This window comes from Mauremys reevesii, linkage group 5 (genome assembly GCF_016161935.1).
Source record: "Mauremys reevesii isolate NIE-2019 linkage group 5, ASM1616193v1, whole genome shotgun sequence".
NCBI lineage: Eukaryota > Metazoa > Chordata > Testudines > Geoemydidae > Mauremys > Mauremys reevesii.
The window spans coordinates 129,854,751-129,872,526 of NC_052627.1; the positions used below are offsets into that span (position 1 = coordinate 129,854,751).

A 17,776-nucleotide genomic window follows, 5' to 3' on the forward strand; every position below is an offset into this window, starting at 1 on the left:
ATAAAACATAACAAGAGGGGGAGACGGGAAAGAGAGAGAGAAATGTTTTCAGCTCATTTGCCTCTACCTGACTGTCTAGTATTGACACCAAGTCCTGGTGCAAAAGGATCATTTCTCAGGTCGTGGAAGGCAATTTCCCTTGGGTTGCAACATTGCTCCAGCCAGGATGTGATTAAATAGCGGTATATTCTTGGGACATATATTAGAAATACTTTTTTTTTTAAACAGAACAGCCAAAAAAAGAAATCACACCCAGCATTTTTGAGAAGCATGGTTACATGAAAAATCACTCAAATTCTCCCTTGAATACTTGCTTGGATGTGGAAACAAAGCTTATTGCAAGTACTGCAAAACCTCACTATCAGCTGGGCGGTCTGATCTTTTATAATATGCTGGCACAGCAAAGCATGTTGAATGAGCAAAGCCATTTTCAGATGCCAGAGAGGTAAGTATAGATTTGCATCATCATCTGCCAGAAATATTGCTGTGCGTGTGAGAGAAATCAAAGCTTTTGTTGCACTGTACCTTGCCTACCACACTTCATTGTGCAGTGTGGATCATTTGACAGAGCTCTGTAAGTGCTGACGACTGGGGTCTGTCAGTGTTACACCAGCTTCTGGCAAAACAGAAGCTTGGGACACCGTCCCTGCCCATCTTGGACCTATAGCCATTGATGGACCTATCCTCCATGAATTTATCTAGTTCTTTTCTGAACCCTGTTATAGTCTGTGCCTTCTCAACAGCCTCTGGCAAAGTGTTCCACAGGTTGACTGTGCATTGTGTGAAGAAATACTTCCTTTTATTTGTTTTAAACCTGCTGCCTATTAATTTCATTGGGTTACCGCTAGTTTTTGCATTATGAGAAGGAGTAAATAACACTTTCTTATTTACTTTTTCCCCACCAGTCATGATTTTATAGACCTCTATCATATCCCCCCTTAGTCATCTCTCTTCCAAGCTGAAAAGTCCCAGTCTTATTAATCTCTCCTCATATGGAAGCTGTTCCAAACCCCTAATCACGTTTGTTGCCATTCCAAAATATATCTATTTTGAGATGGCGTGACCAGAACTGCACACAGTATCCTAGGTGTGGGTGTACCCTGGATTTATATAGAGGCATTTTGATATTTTCTGTTTTATCAATCCCTTTCTTAATGGTTCCTAACTTCCTGTTAGCTATTTTTGACTACGGTTGCTCATCAAGTAGATGTTTTCAGAGTACTATCTATAATGACTCCAAGATCTCCTTCTTGAGTGGTAACAGCTAATTTAGACCCCATCATTTTATATGTATAGTTGGAATTATGTTTTCCAATGAGCTTTATTTTTCATTTATCAACATTATATTTCAACTGCCATTTTGTTGCCCAGTCACCCAGTTTTGTGAGGTCCCTTGGTAACTCTTCACAGTCTGCTTTGGACTTATCTATCTTGAGTAGTTTTGTATCATCTGCAAAGTTTGCTACCTCACTATTACCTTTTTTCCAGATCATTTATGAATATGTTGAACAGTACTGGTCCCAGGACAGACCCCTGGGGACATCACTATTTGCCTCTCTCCTTTTGGAAAAATGACCATTTATTCCAATCCTTTGTTTCCTATCTTTTAACCAGTTACTGATTCATGAGAGGACCTTCCCTCTTACTCCATGAAAGTTTACTTTGCTTAAGAGCCTTTGGTGAGGGACCTTGTCAAAGGCTTTCTGAAAATCTGAGTACATTATAGCCACTGGATTACCCTTGTCCACATGCTTGTTGGACCACCCAAAGAATTCTAGTACATTGGTGAACACCAGAAGGTTGCAAGGCAGCGTTCCATGAGGAGTGACTATCTCAACCACCTCTTCCGGCATTGCAAGACCCTTGATCATTACCCATCCATAATCCATATGCACCTCCACTGACATCTGAGGTAGGAGTTCTATCCATCATATCAGACTTTTCTGTCATGGATTCACCTCTCATTTCCACAACTACCACCATAGATATTGGAACCAGATTTCAAAGAGATCCAGGAACCATTCTCCTCTCCATTTGAACCCCCAGAAGTGGAACCTTCCAGTCCTCCACTGTTGCTTTATAGCACAGGCTACAACAACACTGAGACCTCAGAAAGATTCATTTCAAGGTCCCTTGAAGCTATTCCTATGGACCTCACCGAGGACCCTCTGAAAGACCTGCTTGATCTTGTTCAACTTCATTTATCAGACCCTCCACCCTCAACATCATTGCCTTCAGCTTACCAGACCCCTCTGTCTGCTTCAAATGCCACAGACAACATTGGACAGGGAGGGATACTTCACAACATGGTTTTATTGCACCATCACCTGAACAATAAATGAACATTCATAAGACAGTTTTCTATGCAGCTACACTGCTACAGAGAAGTAATTTGATCAGACAATAGCACCATCCCCTTCCTTTTTCTTCCTGCAAGCCAAGGATGTAGGAACACAGTATGTCCCTTACTTTCCTAGCTGACCTGCACCTACCTACCCCCAGCTGGAACACGTTTTTGCTGCCCATAGCTGACCTGTAAAGAAGCACAATCAGGTCCCCAGTCTGGCCCAACGTGGCCTGCCTTGTACTCTCAAATGTGGTGCAGAGCACAACATGCCCCTAAGACACACTGTGTTATGCACACTGCAGCCCAAACCCATCCGTAGGCAGTGCCATCTCACCTTCAGATATCCAAAAGCACATTCCACAACCATCTTACACCTGCTGAAAGTGTAACAGAACCTTTTTTCTGCCAGATGCTCTGATGTCTGGGTATGGCATCACGAGCCAGGGCACTGGAGGGTAGGCTGGGTCTCCCATAATAGTGAGCAAAAACACCCTGTTTACATCAACATTATAAATGGACCTATAAAGAAAGGTTAAAAAACCCGGACATGTTTAGTCTTGAAAAAAGAAGATTACGGGGGGAACCTGATAATTATCATATATGTTAAGGGCTGTTATACAGAGGATGGTGATCAATTGTTCTCCATAGCCACTGAAGGTAGGACAAGAATTAATAAGCTTAATCTGTAGCTAGGAAGATTTAGGTTTGATATTAGCAAAATTTTCTAATTATAAAGGATAGTTACGCTCTGAAATAAGCTTCCAAGGGAGGTTGTCGAATCCCCGTCATTGGAAGTTTTTAAGAACAGGTTGGACAAACAGCTGTCAGGGCTTGGCTAGGGTTCTGCTCCTGCCTCAGTGCCAGGGGCTGAACTTAATGAGCTCTCGAGGTCCCTTCCAGCCCTACATTTCTATGATTACTGGGAGGAATTAAGTTCCTGTTTGTCCTAATTCAAAAATATTTGATCTTCAGAATACCCTGGCATCATGCACTCTACCCATGCATTCCTCGAAGCTGTCAGTGAACCTTCCTTGGTGATCCACAAAGGCTGGTAGAATGATGGAGTAGTACACTTTGTGCTTAACATAATCATGTGCGCCTTGCGGGGGCCGATAATGGGCACATGCGGGCCACTGGTGGCCCCACCACAGTTTGGTACTCCCAAATTCTCAAAGCATGTTATTTCATCAGGAACATGAGCAATTTTCACCATTTGCAGGTGAACCACACTAATTATTACCTTGCAGGCCTCCATCATCACAGCACCGACCATCAACATGCTGAACAATAAATGAACATTCATAAGACAGTTTTCTATGCAGCTAATATGCATGCCAAATTAGATTATTTTACCAATCTGTAGCAGTCTTCCAGATAGCAAGAGCTTTATTTCTGGACTGATAGGGCAGGTCTCATCTGTGTGTCCTAATGCTGAAGGACTGGAGCCAACTCAGCGCATAGTCCCTCATGTGAAACTTCTGGGCTCGCTACTCGTCACGCCAGGTCTGCATTACAATGTAGTTCTACCACTCAGTGCTTGCGGTCCTAGTCCAGAACTCTGCACAGGGAGATTGCAGAGCAATGAAAGTCTGCATTATATCTCTCCAACCTTCCACCACAAGTGCAAGCAACTTGTGTGATCTCCTCAGGAAAGCGTATCACTGCCTTCTCATATTGGAAAGCCTCTAGCTCTCCACTACACAGCATGGCTTGCATCTCTGAAATAACTGATGCATTAATGTCAGGATGTCACATACGTTCAGAGCAGGATCCATGGCTTTTCAGCAGAACACAGACAATAAACCCACTGGGAAGTGGTGTGCTGCAATAACTTCCACCGCGAACAACACTTCTACCCATATATCCAGAAAAGACTGAAAAGTTTTCCCCAACAAACCCTGTAAAAGTTTAGAAGGAGAGGCTCGGAATTGTGCAGCATTAGGAGTCAAGGGATATGGCCTTGCTTGAGTCAGTACTGCAGCAGTGAGCATGCAATAACTCAAGGTAACCATTTGGGTGTGGCTGCCATTGCTTGGGCTAGGTTAGTATACTCAAGATATTACACTCAAGCAATCTCAAGGTATCAATGCAGTGAAGACATTCCCCAGGACAGGGTACCCATAAGGAAAATATGCCGAGTAGCCACATGGAGTTTGGTGCATGTCTCCACTAAGCACGATGCATTAGACCTTGTCTCTCTTTAACAAGCTAAATATGGGCATGCAGTGTTTCATTCCCTGTTAAACTAAAGTACTCCTCGACCCACCCGCCAGTCTAGGTGGTACTGCACAATATTCTCCCCAAGGTGTGAATGTGCAGAAACCCTTGAAGAACAAAGATTGCTTACTGGTACCTGTTGTTCTTCGGAGTCACCTCAGTGCATTCCCACTTCCTGCCCACCTTCTCTTCTACATCAGCGTAACCTTCTCACCTTAGGGCTTCACGGCTCTTGAGAAGGAGCAAAGGTGAGGAAGAGCAGTGGGCCTGCACACCTTTATATACACTCGGATGTTAAGTGTCCTCTGGAGGACAATCATGCAGCCCCAATGGGCACAGTTTAGGTAGGAGTTCTGTGTATGCACTCATAAAGAACAACCATTACCAGTAAGTAACCTTATTTTACAAATATCCTACTATTTGGTGTTATTAAAAAATAGTCAGGGTATCCTGTAGCTTTCTTTCTCCAACAGATGGAATCACCAATTCTATCCTCTGTTTTATTCATTCTTTACAATACATTAAGAAAGGAAAACATTGTCAAAGATGACATATTGGCTGTTTCCCAGGTAACTACTGGCCTGGCTTGACTCTGATTTTATTGGAGTCTATTTAATTTACTCATTGTCTAACTGCTGGCCTTGAGTTAATAAAGTCTGTTGGAAAGGAGAAAGACCTATGATCAAAAGTCTGGGTTAAACACATTGGATGACTCACAAGATCACATCAGATGTGATGCTCCTTTTGGTCAGTCTCAGTGCAGACGGTAATAGTAGAATGGTGACATAATAGTTCCAATAACAGTTCCAATGATGACTAATCCCTGTGGCTAATTAGTTGTACATGTCTGCTTTAGAAATGAGAGAGATCGGCCTCTGTATAAAAATAAGTGATCTTTATAAGAATGAAAATTATATCATCAGATTGGAGCCAACTCAGATAGCACAGATGTGTGTCAATTGCTGACCCACCACTGAACCTCACAAGGAGGAGTCACACTACCCTCTCTCTCCTGGCAGAGAGCTCCAATGGATACACGCTCTGGTAATTTGCACTGCTACAGTTTAAAGACAATGCACAATCTAGCAGTAACAGTGCCATTAATGTGAGCTATCATTGGACAACACATAAGTTGTCATGGTGAATGTCTGTATATGCTCACAATTTGTTGCCTTAAGTTGATGTGAGCACTGCGAATACTCAGGAGTCTGTTTGATTTCAGGTAGCAAAAGAGAAGTGGTCTTAATCTGATGCTCAATCTGTAAATTGCCCATAAATACGATGTATTACTGCATGTGAGGTTTTCACTTCAATACTCCAGTGTCAGATCAATGGGTAATGAGGACTTTTCATGGAATTTCAGCACCACTCATTCCATCCTTTGTGCAATGTCTTTTTTCCCCCCTCATTTTGTACAGATATGCAGAGCAGGAGTGTGCCCAATGCCCTCTTGTCCAGAAGCCTGAGGTGCCACCAGTACAGATTTATTCACTCTGCACTATCACACAGTGGACTGGAGTCTTCTGAGACCAACCAGGTCCTATGTGGAGTTCTGGCTGCCTCTTTGTTATGTGCATAATAAAACTTAGGTTTACAGTGAAGTTTATTTGCTTGTTTTATTGCTTGAAATAAAAAATATAAAACAAGACAGACTTCTTTGGAACCTTCCCCGTTCTGCGTTTGTCGGTGAGACATGTACAAAGCCCTTTTCCATTCTGAAGCTGTGACTGAAAATGAGAGCTGACAGATGCTAGCCATAAAGTTTCATGTCTTCTCTAGTGTTTTTAAACAGTCTCCCTTCCGGATGTCAAAACCACACTTTGCTTTAAAATGTTCTATACTGCTGTTCTCTTATGCTAGGCTCGCAGCTCAAAGCCAGCGTCTGGTGCCTACAGGACCTTAATGCCAGACTGAGGCTTAGGCACTGCAGCTGCAAACTTTGACTCCTTTTCATACTGTCTTTTACTGCCAAGTTTGTCCCTGACATGCCTAGCTTTGCAACTGAAGACAGCCAACTGTTTCTTCACCAGGAAAGGCAGCTGCTCCAATGCCAAATCCAGCGCTTGTAAGCCTCCTACGTAGGAAAGGCTCCAGACTCTGCTGCCTATGTGCAAGTCCTACAACTGAGTTAGCAATCTGGGGAATGGGTTTCCTCCTAGCAGAAAAGTCTGTGTGCGTGTGCACATGTGCCTCCAGAAATGTGGCACACTGCTTTAACCCTCCCTTCTGATCTGTACCCTGGGAAGCTGGAACAGCTGCAACTAACTTGTCCAAAGACTTGGAGACAAAATTTTAAAAACTGTTTCATTTACCTAAGTTATACATTCTTTGGAGCAGAAACCATCTCTTTGTTACATGTGTACAGTGCCCAATTCCAAACAAGGGCCTTGTCTTTTCATTAAATTCCTCCCACCTGCTGCAGAAATCAGTCCATGCACAGAGTCAAGATCCCTTCACCTGCAGCAGCTGGCTACAGAAATGGGCGAACAGAAGCAGCTGGAGAGGCTTGGCCCTTCTATATCATTGACTCCTACTGTTCAGTGCCAGGAGAAGGTTCTCATGCAGATCCAAAGTATGCTGCTTCCCAGTAGGTTCTGAACTCAGTCGTGCCAGGGCAAGTAGCCCAAGCTAGAATAGCCAGAGAGGCCACCTCAATAGAAGGATAAAAGATCAACAGGCTCTCCTTCAACTGCATCACAGTCTTCTAAGTGGTATCCGACACTGCATAAAACCATAGTGTGTAGTATACAAACCCAGTCTGAATTGTCCAGATGAACAAGTGTGGAGTAAGAACATTGCAAAGCTGAAATGTGGACTCCTGTTGCTCGATGATGCCCAAATAAGAAAATACGTAAATAAAGAAAACCCAAACCTCAACTAGGCAGGTGTTTCACCGATCCATTATTGACCGAGTCTACTAGATAGTTTATTCACAGCTCCTAAAGCAGGCCTGGATTAACCAGTGTGTGCCTGATGCACTTGCACCAGCCCCCATCTCAGGGGGGCCTCAAAGCACCAGTGGAAACTCCCCACCACAAACACACAGCCAAACAACCCTAAACTTACCTCCGCCATACCAAATCAACAATACTCGCCAACATCATGTGTCCATGCAATGACATAAAACAACAATCCAGGACATTCTGCTACATTTATTTTGTCACAAAGCATTCAAGCCCCTGTCCTTTGTCCCTTGGAAGCTGCTGTGGTTCATTTAACGTACATAGAGAGCACAACTAGAAACCCAATGCACGCACGCTATAGTTAAATTGATCTATTAATGTTATGTAAGAAATGGCATGTCAGAAATACAAGAGCAGCTCCTCTACATGGAAATTAATTAATGAGAAAGAACTGCAGGACAAAGAGTTACATAGGAAAGGACCAAAAATGAGCAATTTTTTTTACTCAGGAGGTAACTCACATGGACACTGCAGTGGAGGGAATGTCAAGTTCAGACTGTGCCATTAAAGAAGGCTCAGTACAGTCTGAAGCAGAACAAGTTACAGTCCCCCCATCCCCAGCTACAGATGTCTCAGGCTGAGACAGAGGTAAGCAATCTCCTTGTACAATCACCTCTCTCATTTCTATCATTGGGTGCAGCTGAACAGCAGGTAACTGATCATGTCCCAAAGTACTGGATTCATCAGGGCCTTTCTGACTGCCAAATCACAATACGGATTTCATAATGGAAGTACCAATGCACGGATGGTAAATCTTAATCATTATCTGTCCAAAGATATTTTCACTTGAAAGTTAGTCAATGGAGCAACAATCACGTGGGCACAGTTGCTGTACTTGCCTTCAGCTAACTGGGCCTGTGTTCTGTTTTGAGTGCAAGCTTTTTTTTAGACAAGAAGCATGCTTTGTGATGGATTGAATGATTGGGCTCATTCTGTGTTTTTGAATTACTGAGCATGAGAATAGCATTGACCAACAATCTGCCATCATCACTTATTTATGTCAGGTTAATCAGCGTTTTGACACTGAGAGCTTGTCTTCTCTACAGGGGTAAGTCAACCTAAATTATGCTACCTAGCTGGAGTCAACATAGCTTAGGTCGACTTACCCTGGTGTCTTCATGGTGCTGAGTCAACGGGACACGCTGTCTGGTCGACTTTCCTTACTCTTCTCAGGGAGCTGGGATATTGGAGTCTACTGGAGAGCACTCTGCTGTTGATTTAGTGGGTCTTCACTAGATCTGCTAAATCAACACCCGCTGCATTGATTGCAACAGCGCTGATTTACCGGTAGTGAAAACAAGCCCTTGGAGAGCTGGAGTACTGGGGTCGATCGGAAAGTGCTCTGCAGTCAATTTAGTGGGTCTTCACTAGATCCGCTAAATCAATCCCTGCTGCATCAATTATAGCAGCATCAATCTCCCCGGTAGTGGACACCAGCCCTGAGTTGTCACTTCAGTTTCAAAGTGAGAAACAGAACTGGCAAGAGGTATTAAAGTGAGTTGTGGAGGTAATCAAATTTCTTGCTGAAAGAGGGCTCTCATTTTTCAGGGCTGATGAAAAAGTGTATTCTCAATGGAGACTTTTGGGGCATTTTAGTGCTCTTTTCCAAATTTGATAACTTCTTCACAAGTGATACTGAGAAGGTTGGCAAGCTGGGTGTGGAAAACCATCAGATCTTTCCTCCACTATCTGTGATGAGATTTTGCAGCTGATGGGGATGGAAGTTCCATCAGCAGTACAGGACAAAATTTGCATGGCCAAGTATTACTCCCTTTCAGTTGACAGTACTCCCAATGTGTCTCATGTTGATCAGATGGCATTCACTATTCATTTTGTTAATGAAAACAGAAAGCCCGCTGAACATTTTCTGAAATTTGTGCCCATTTCCTATCACTCTGGCAAAGGTCTTGCAGAAAATGTGCTGACTATATCAAACAAATTTGTTATTAATATTTTGGATTGCTGCAGTCAGACCTCTGACAATGCCAACATGTCAAAAATTATGCTGGGCTTCAGACATGTATTAGGCAGATTTAGTCTTTAGAAGATTATGTCCCTAGTGCTGCGTGTTCTCTGAATCTCATCAGCAACCACCATGTTCATTGCTGTTGCAAACAGTGAATTGTTTTGGTTTCCTCCACCCACTCTATACCTTCTCTGCTGGCTCAGCACACTTCTGGAACATCTTTACAAAGGGACTTAAAGAAACTGAAAATAATCCCATTTTGGTTCTAAAATCTCTATCCAGCAACTATTGGTCCTGCTGTGCTGACTCCACAAAAGCCCTATGCCACAGTTATATAAATATACAAAGAGCTCTTGATAAAGTCAAAGATGTCAGTGAATATTGGGTTACACGAACAGAAGCTCAGTTTCTGTGAGACAAGATGGACATTTTTGAAACCACAGTTATGGCAGAGCTATGGAATCATATTCTCCAGCAATGTAAGGACCTGGGCACTAGACCCTGGGACATCTGATATTCCTGCAGTGCCAACAGGAGTCCATGCAGAGGAACAGCTAGGGAGCACTACGGAGAATAGGCACTACAGAAAATACCGCCCAAGAGGGACTGTACCCAGTAGCTCTCTGACAACCCCAGGGGTTGGCCCAGGAAGTTGTCTGGGCAACCTCATAGACTCTGGCCTGCTTCAGTACCAGACTTTGCTTAATTTCCTGATCTCCGGTCTCCAACTCCAGCATGACTTTGACCCAGGTTCCTGCCTCTCTATTTCAGCCTGGTACTACCTATTATCTCTGGTCTCCAATCCCGTCCAGACTCTGACTTACGGGACCTCATTCTTGTGATTCCTCCAGCTCCTGCCCAGCGACTACTGTCTCTGATGGGCAGACCTCAGCCCAGCTGTGACTACTAGGGCAATCCACTTACGCCCTAGTCCCTTACAAGTGATTTCAGTCAACAAGTTCCACACTTCAGAAGCAACCTTGATTCTACTGTCCAACACAGGAAATCACGAGGGGATTTTTTATTGCACCCAAGGTATCAGTTTAATTAAATGGAAGCACTTGCAAAGTCAAAGGCACTCACTGTATCTAAATCCTACCATGCTGAAACTCATCAAGTCCCAATGCATAAACAGCAGGCATGTGAATCCAATACAATGAATGTGGAGCTGTGGGGACCAGAACAATTTACAGTAGAAACTGTTAACTTCATAATTAACAATTTAAAAATGTCCCTGCAAAATCATTCTGGAAGATTATATTCATTTATGTATGACTTTTGGCTTCCTAACCACACTGACATTTGTTCTGCAGCTGCAGCTTTGGCTGCAAAATATCCATCTGATTTCAAAGCAACTTTTGAAGAGTCTTTGAAGAGTTTTGTTCCTTTGCAAAAAATGAGGATTATAAAATCGCCAGTTAACCTATTAAACCAGCTGAAGGCTTGCCGCCTAAAATCCACTTTTCCAAATGTGGCCATGGGTCTTAGTATTTATTTCACATTGCCAGCTACAAATGCTGCAGCAGGATGAGCAGAATTAAAAGCTGTAATCGCTCAATGGTGGGGCCCTCTTGCACACTCTTGCCTTACTGTCCATTGAGAGTGACTTGATACGAAACTTGTAGTCCAGTGAGGTAATTAAAGATTTTGCTTTCCTCTGATCTCAGAAGAAGCCCCTGTAGTACTGTAGTTAAGGCCATGTTTTTGTTGTATACTTATATATCAGTCTGTTTTAATTGTTAGCATTTAATAGATTTATATGAAAATTGAATAAACCAATTGAATTAAGTCCATCAGTGAATGTTGTCTTCTGAAGCTAGATTTTCTATTAAAAAAAAAATTAGGTTTGTTGAAAAAAAAATAACAAAGTGATGAATAGGCAACAATAGAGATCTGTGGTTGCAATGCTAACAGAAAACTCGAAACAAACAAAACATGCTAAAATATATTAAGCATACATGTTTTCTTCCACTTCATGAAATACACAGCACACCACACTGTTGTGTTTTTTCTCACTTAATGGGGATCTATAACATTTTTATTTTATATTCAAATTACATTTGTATTCTTCCTAACAGTCAAAACACAATACTGTACAAGTTAATGTAAGAACACAAAATCTTTTCACTGTCAGTGGTGCTTCTATGTTTTCTGCTGGGAAGGATCTAACTCTCATCATAATAATAAATGGAGATGTTCTCATATTTACAGGCTATTTATCAAATGCTTTGTCTAGTTTAAGGAAGGTGATTGTAGTGGTGGGGACAATTCCATAGAGCACAGGGCCCTGAAATTCTTTAATCCAGCAGCATTTTAAGATTCAGGCATGATTCATGTATAGCTCACATAAGTAAAGAGACAAGTTTCTTTCCTGTTAACAAGTCAGGACAAGAAAAATCACATGTGCATATGATGCATTGGTTACTTGGATGATGGAACTATCTGCTATTTTGATAGGGATATATCTAGGTCAGGTGAAGTCTGGAGGCTGGATGGAATCTATGAAAGCTGTAAACTGTCTCCACAAACCTCACCCCTTGTACAATTACTTTTGCAAGTATGAAATTAATCTAAAAGTCATGCTCACCATCAGAACTGAGCATGGAAGCATTGATAAAGGATGAAACCCCTGAGAAAGGTCAAAGACTACATTAACATCACAGCCTTACAGATGAAGGTTATATGTAGGCTTGGAAGGATTAGATTTTTATCGGTAAATGTCGATAAAGGTCGATTTCACTGTACACACACAAGCTGATGAAACAATATTTCCATGGATAATTACTGAAATTTACAGATTGGCAAAATAAGAAAAATGCTGCTTTAGAACTTATTAGAGTTGATATAAGGATATTTACTTTGTATATTTTGACATGTGATGTTGACGACTTGGTATTTTAACTATAAAGCTTTAACTTTTTGAATGTCAATGTCTACTGTCATTAATTATTATCTGACACTTCCCAACCATGAAATTTTAAATAGATAAAAAAATTTAAAAATGCTTAAAACGCATAATTTTGCACAACCGTGAAAATGTAAAGAGAAAAAAAAATGCTTAAAAATCAACATTGACATTATCCGTCATAATTATAAAAAAATAAAATTCACATTTCACTAAGCCTAGTTATAGTCTCAAATGCATGGGTATCAATGCATGAAAATTATTGTGCTGGAAGGGATTTCTGTGTACTAATCTAAGACAAACTGTCCTTCTTTGATAAATATGTGATCGACAATTCTGGGACCAGCTTCAATCAGCCCTGTGGAGTTTGTAGGTGTGTAACTCAGTCTCTCTTTAAAGACATATATTTATAATTTAAACAAACAGACAAAAAACCCTGCTACTGCAACTGAGTTTTGTGCTTAATGCCCTTGTATGGAATTCCAGTCCAGCCACATTCCACATTCGCTACATACTATAAATATCTGGGTTTATGAAATGTATGTGTTATTTCTATACAATCCGAAGCCTGTGTACCTTCCAGCGTTGGATCAGAATGTTTTCATAAATTCATAGGGCTTGTCTACCTCGTTAATTAGTGCATGACAAGCTGGGGTATCAACCTACAGCACACTGTAGACCCTTCAACTGCACACTAGGCCCTGGTCTACACCGGGCGGGGGGATTGATCTAAGTTACGCAACTTCAGCTACGTGAATAACGTAGCTGAAGTTGACATACTTAGATCGACTTACTGTGGTGTCTTCATCGTGGTGAGTTGACTGCCGCCGCTCCCCTGTCGACTCTGCCTGCGCCTCTCGTGGCAGTGGAGTACAGGAGTTGACAGGAGAGCGCTTGGGGGTTGATTTATCTCGTCTAGACTAGACGGGGTAAATCGATCCCCGCTGGATTGATCGCTGCCCGCCGATCCGGCCGGTAGTGACGACATACCTTAGAAGTGCTGTGGTGTATTTTAATTTACTCCCATTTCAAAACAGAGTCAATCAAAACTTGTTGTGCACTAACTGACTGTGTAGAGAAACTCAGACTTCAGCCCTAGGGTCTAGTAGATCATCTAGTCTACTCTCCGATAACACAGGTCATAGAATGTCACCCAGTTAGCCCTGTAACGAGCCCATCAGCTTCTGTTTGCCTAAATAATATCTTTCAAAAAGGCAGCCAGGCTTGAGATAAAGACATCAAGAGATCGAGATTCCACCACTTCCCTTGGCAGTTTGTTCCAATAGTTAATCACCCTCACTATCAAAACTTTGTGACTTATTCAAAATCTATTTTTTTCTGGCTTCAGTTTACAACTAGTGGTTCTTGTTATGCCTTTTTCTGCTAGATTAAAGAACCCATTATTACCAGGTATTTTCTCCCCATGAAGGTATTTATACATGGTAATGAAATCATCTCTCAATCCTCTTTTTGATAAACAGATTGAGCTTTCCAAGTCTCTCACTCAAAGGCATTTTCTGCAGCCGTCAAATCATTTTGATGGGTCTTTTCTACAACCTTGCCAATTTTTCAATATCTTTTTTTTTTAATTGGGGACACCAGAACTGGAACTGTTTGATTGACATTCGGCTACAATCTGGATGAGCCAAGGTAAGCCACAGCTGGCTCTCTAACTATTTTACATGGCGTTGTGCACCCTATTAATGTCTAAGCCTCAGCACCATTGGTAGAGTGAAGCTGACAGTCCAGGATTGAGCCTACTTGCTGGCTTGGAATTTGGATAAATATCTAATCTTGTACTGTGACTTATTGCTTACTGAGGGTAATCAGGTCAAGCCAAATTCTTGATCTGATTCAAAAGATCAGACTTATATAATCGAGTTAACTTTTACATATCACACTTGTCACATGGGTGCGTGAGTGCCTTCAGCACTGCTGAATGCACAGCTTTGCAATATGTTGCACATTGTTCAAATGTGCAAGCTCATAACCTAGACCTCAGAGCTTTGCTCCTTTGCTTTGAATTTATTTCTCTTTGTAGTTTTAAAGCCACAGCCTTCACATTATTCTCTCTTTCTTTCAACACTCATGCAACAAGATTAAAAGACTATAACTTTTAAACCAATAAAAAAACCAATTCCCCGGGATATAATAATTATTAAATGAACAGTAGAGAACACGGCCATGTGTCACTTTTTAACAGTTCACAGTTTATGTGCTGGAATAATTCCTAGTGGCTTCAACCAATTTTAATTCCCTGCTGTCTGTTCCATGGCTTATTTGTGAAGACTGTATTCTAGCTGAGGAGCAAAATTAATGAAGTGTGAGGTCTAAATTTACACAGTGCCACGCTAAGTAGAAATTTCATTTTACAAAGAGTTAGCCCAAAGTAGAAGTTAAAACTGGATGGTTTCGAACTTAACCTCCTACTGGCTCATGATGGTTGCCTATGGCCATTTTAATGTTTGGTTCTTGTCCATGCACAAGATGAAGTCAAAGCAGGATTTATAAGGTATCTTTTTACAAATAGGAGACATATATTGAGTCATATAAGGATCTCACACAGGAAAGACTGAACAGAGTCTGAATGATCAGGATACATTCTGCATAAACTTTATCCCCAGGAATAAATCAGTAGCAAGCAACACTTCCAGGAAGCACACAGAGCAGTCAAATGCACACACATTAGAAGAGGGAAGTTTTCTTGAGTACTTATAAAAGATCACAGCTAGACAGATAAAGCATTGCACACTCTTATAATATTGTATTGAGCCCAGAATCTGAGAACTCTAAGGCAGACTCTTCTATTAAGCCACCTGCCACAGACTATGGCCACAATGGATTCAACTACATAGCAATTAAACACCCAGCTGGGGTCAGCTAACATGGGCTCACAGGCTGTAAAATTGTTGTGTAGCTGTTCAGACTCAGGATGAAGCCTGAGCTCTGGGACAGTTTTGTCTCAGAGCCCAGGCTCTCACCTGATCCTGTACTTTTTAGCCCTGTGAGCAAAGTTAGCTGCTCTCGGCCAGCTGCAGACATGTAGACATACCCAATGTGACCAGTCGTGCCCACAAAGCTTCCGAGCAGGAATCAGTGGGGTTGGGGGGACTGTTGGACAGAACGTGAAAGAGCCCCGCCGCAGCCCATTTAAGAGATGACCTTAACTTTAGGCAAGGGGAATCAGTGAATGAAAGTTGGAGGGTGGTTAGGAACAGGTGCTGCTTGGAGGCAGTGAGAGATGGGGGTAAGAAGGGGTCGTGGAGCAAGAGATCCTATCTCCCATTCTTGTGCTCAGCCACTTTACCATGGCACTGGCTACAGCCCCTTTCATCCTAAAGTATCTCAAAGAAGAACACTGATTTCCAAATGTCTGACTGGACAAAGCTGGCAAAGGCGTTGTAGTGAGCAATCATGCAGTTGACCCTGCTAAGGATGGGCTGGAGAGGTCTGCGTCATCTCTGTATCATACAGGTTAAACTACATGGTACATTAAATTGTTTCACCTGCTGCTCAAAATGCAGTCACTTTACGGATGAAAATCAGCAGTGGTTTAATACACAACTCTATGCAATTGTTCAGGACTGTAACTCCCCCAAATTTCCAGCCCCATTCAGTTTCACCCAAACCCTAATCCAGTTCTGGATCCACAAAGTGCCTTCCTGACCCAACTCTGTTGTAACAAACCAGGTCTCTTTCTAGAGCCCCCATTTTCATAATTTTCTTACCTACCCAAAAGGCACAGTGGACTTGGAGTTATGTACTTTAGAATAAATACTGCCTCCAGAACTAAAGTAAGTGACATCACATGCTGCCAGCCAATGAGCAGGAACAATACTGCAATGTCATTCCTAGGAGCATATCATTCTCACGGGCATTATTCTGAGGGCGGTTGATGGACACTCACAGCAGCCATGAGGGCAGAAAACAAGTGGGATGGTTGGTAAAACAATCACCTTGCTCACAGGCCTGCAAACAAAGGCTCTCCCATTTGCCTATGCATATTCTATCTCTCTCTATTTATAGCAAAACTGTACAAGAACACGTCAAAACTGCCCCAAATTATTCAAACTGCAGCTGACAAAACATTCAATCTTCATAAATGAAGTCAAACCACTTTAAAGTGGACTCCTTTAAATTAAAGGTACCTTTCTCTCTCCGCCCCATTTTCACTTTTGACAACTTAGTTAGAGGTTTTAAAAGCCAATGTAACAATTAGTGTCAATCTTTTTACTTAAGAGAGGTTCATCTAGCAACAGTCAGGGCATGAGAGGGAGAGTAACAATGTTTTAAGCCTCTTTCTTACAAGTCATAAGATGCAACCATTGTTGTCAAAAATAAAGCCTTGAGTCTGACAGATTGCAGGGCACAGCATAAAACAAGCCTGCATTGTGTTCTCAAGACCTGAAGTACAGAATGTAACGGAAAGTGTGTTGATGTTTAAATACATCATTATTTTAAAGATCTCCAAATGTTTGGACATTTGGGGAGATAACTTAATTCATTCCCCTGTTTAGCTAATGGGCATGTTTCTTTTGCTGAAACCTTGTGTGATTGAACAGAATGCTCCTTGGTTAATGGTACAAAAAGACATCTAAATTGGTTTTCCAAACCCAAAGTATGTGCTGGGAACACAGTGTGACTATACCCAGCAATCAGATTTAATCCCCTTTTAAGTTAATAACAAATTTCTCCTCCACTTAGAAAATGCTTCTAGTTACAGATCTTGCAAGATGGGAGCTCTCAGACACTGGTACTTGTGGTCACCTACCCCAGCCTGGAGGTTCTCACTGCCAACTCCACCATGTCTTACTGATGAACCCAGGTCATCATCTCTGTGCCGTGATCAAGTGCACCAGTGTTGACTCAGTCCCATCCACTTGTGAACATTCTAACCCACAAAGGATGTTCCAAATCCCAATCACTCTGTAACCATGGCTATGGACTGACACCCCCCGACCCCTGGTGTGTCCCATTTACACCAATGGGATCACACAGCGAGACAATATTTTATGTGTTGGGAGGAGGGAACGGGGCAGTTTGGCACTAAGAGTGGCAGCAGAGAGGCGCAGTGTGAGACCCCCTTTCTCTTACAGAGGAGGGAGTAGTATTTTAGGCCGTCTCTCCTCACCACTCCCCTGTCCTTTCTGGTCATCAGCAGGGGAAACTATCTTTTTTTCGATGCTGGGTCCCGCTATGACTTGCCAGGGAAGGATGACTTGCTCCCTATGCTGTCCCTGGAGAAAGTAGCTGCACACAGCACCACTGCAGATCTTTGGGATGAGGAAAAAGTACAAACATCTCCCATCCAACCTGTAACCTATCTGTGCAGAGACGGCTGAGCAGCTGAAGAAGCAGCTAAAGCAAAGACTGCGACT

General features: G+C 42.2%; 1 long non-coding RNA gene across 2 annotated transcripts in view; it reads right to left on the minus strand.

Annotated features, from left to right (window-relative positions):
* Positions 1 to 17,286, minus strand: part of LOC120406824 — a 144,639-nt gene extending 127,353 nt beyond the window's left edge. For both annotated transcript variants that reach the window (XR_005599612.1, XR_005599611.1), the window contains exon 1: positions 17,170 to 17,286. This is a non-coding gene — a long non-coding RNA (uncharacterized LOC120406824). The remainder of the gene's footprint in view (positions 1 to 17,169) is intronic.
* Positions 17,287 to 17,776: the final 490 nt, after the last annotated feature.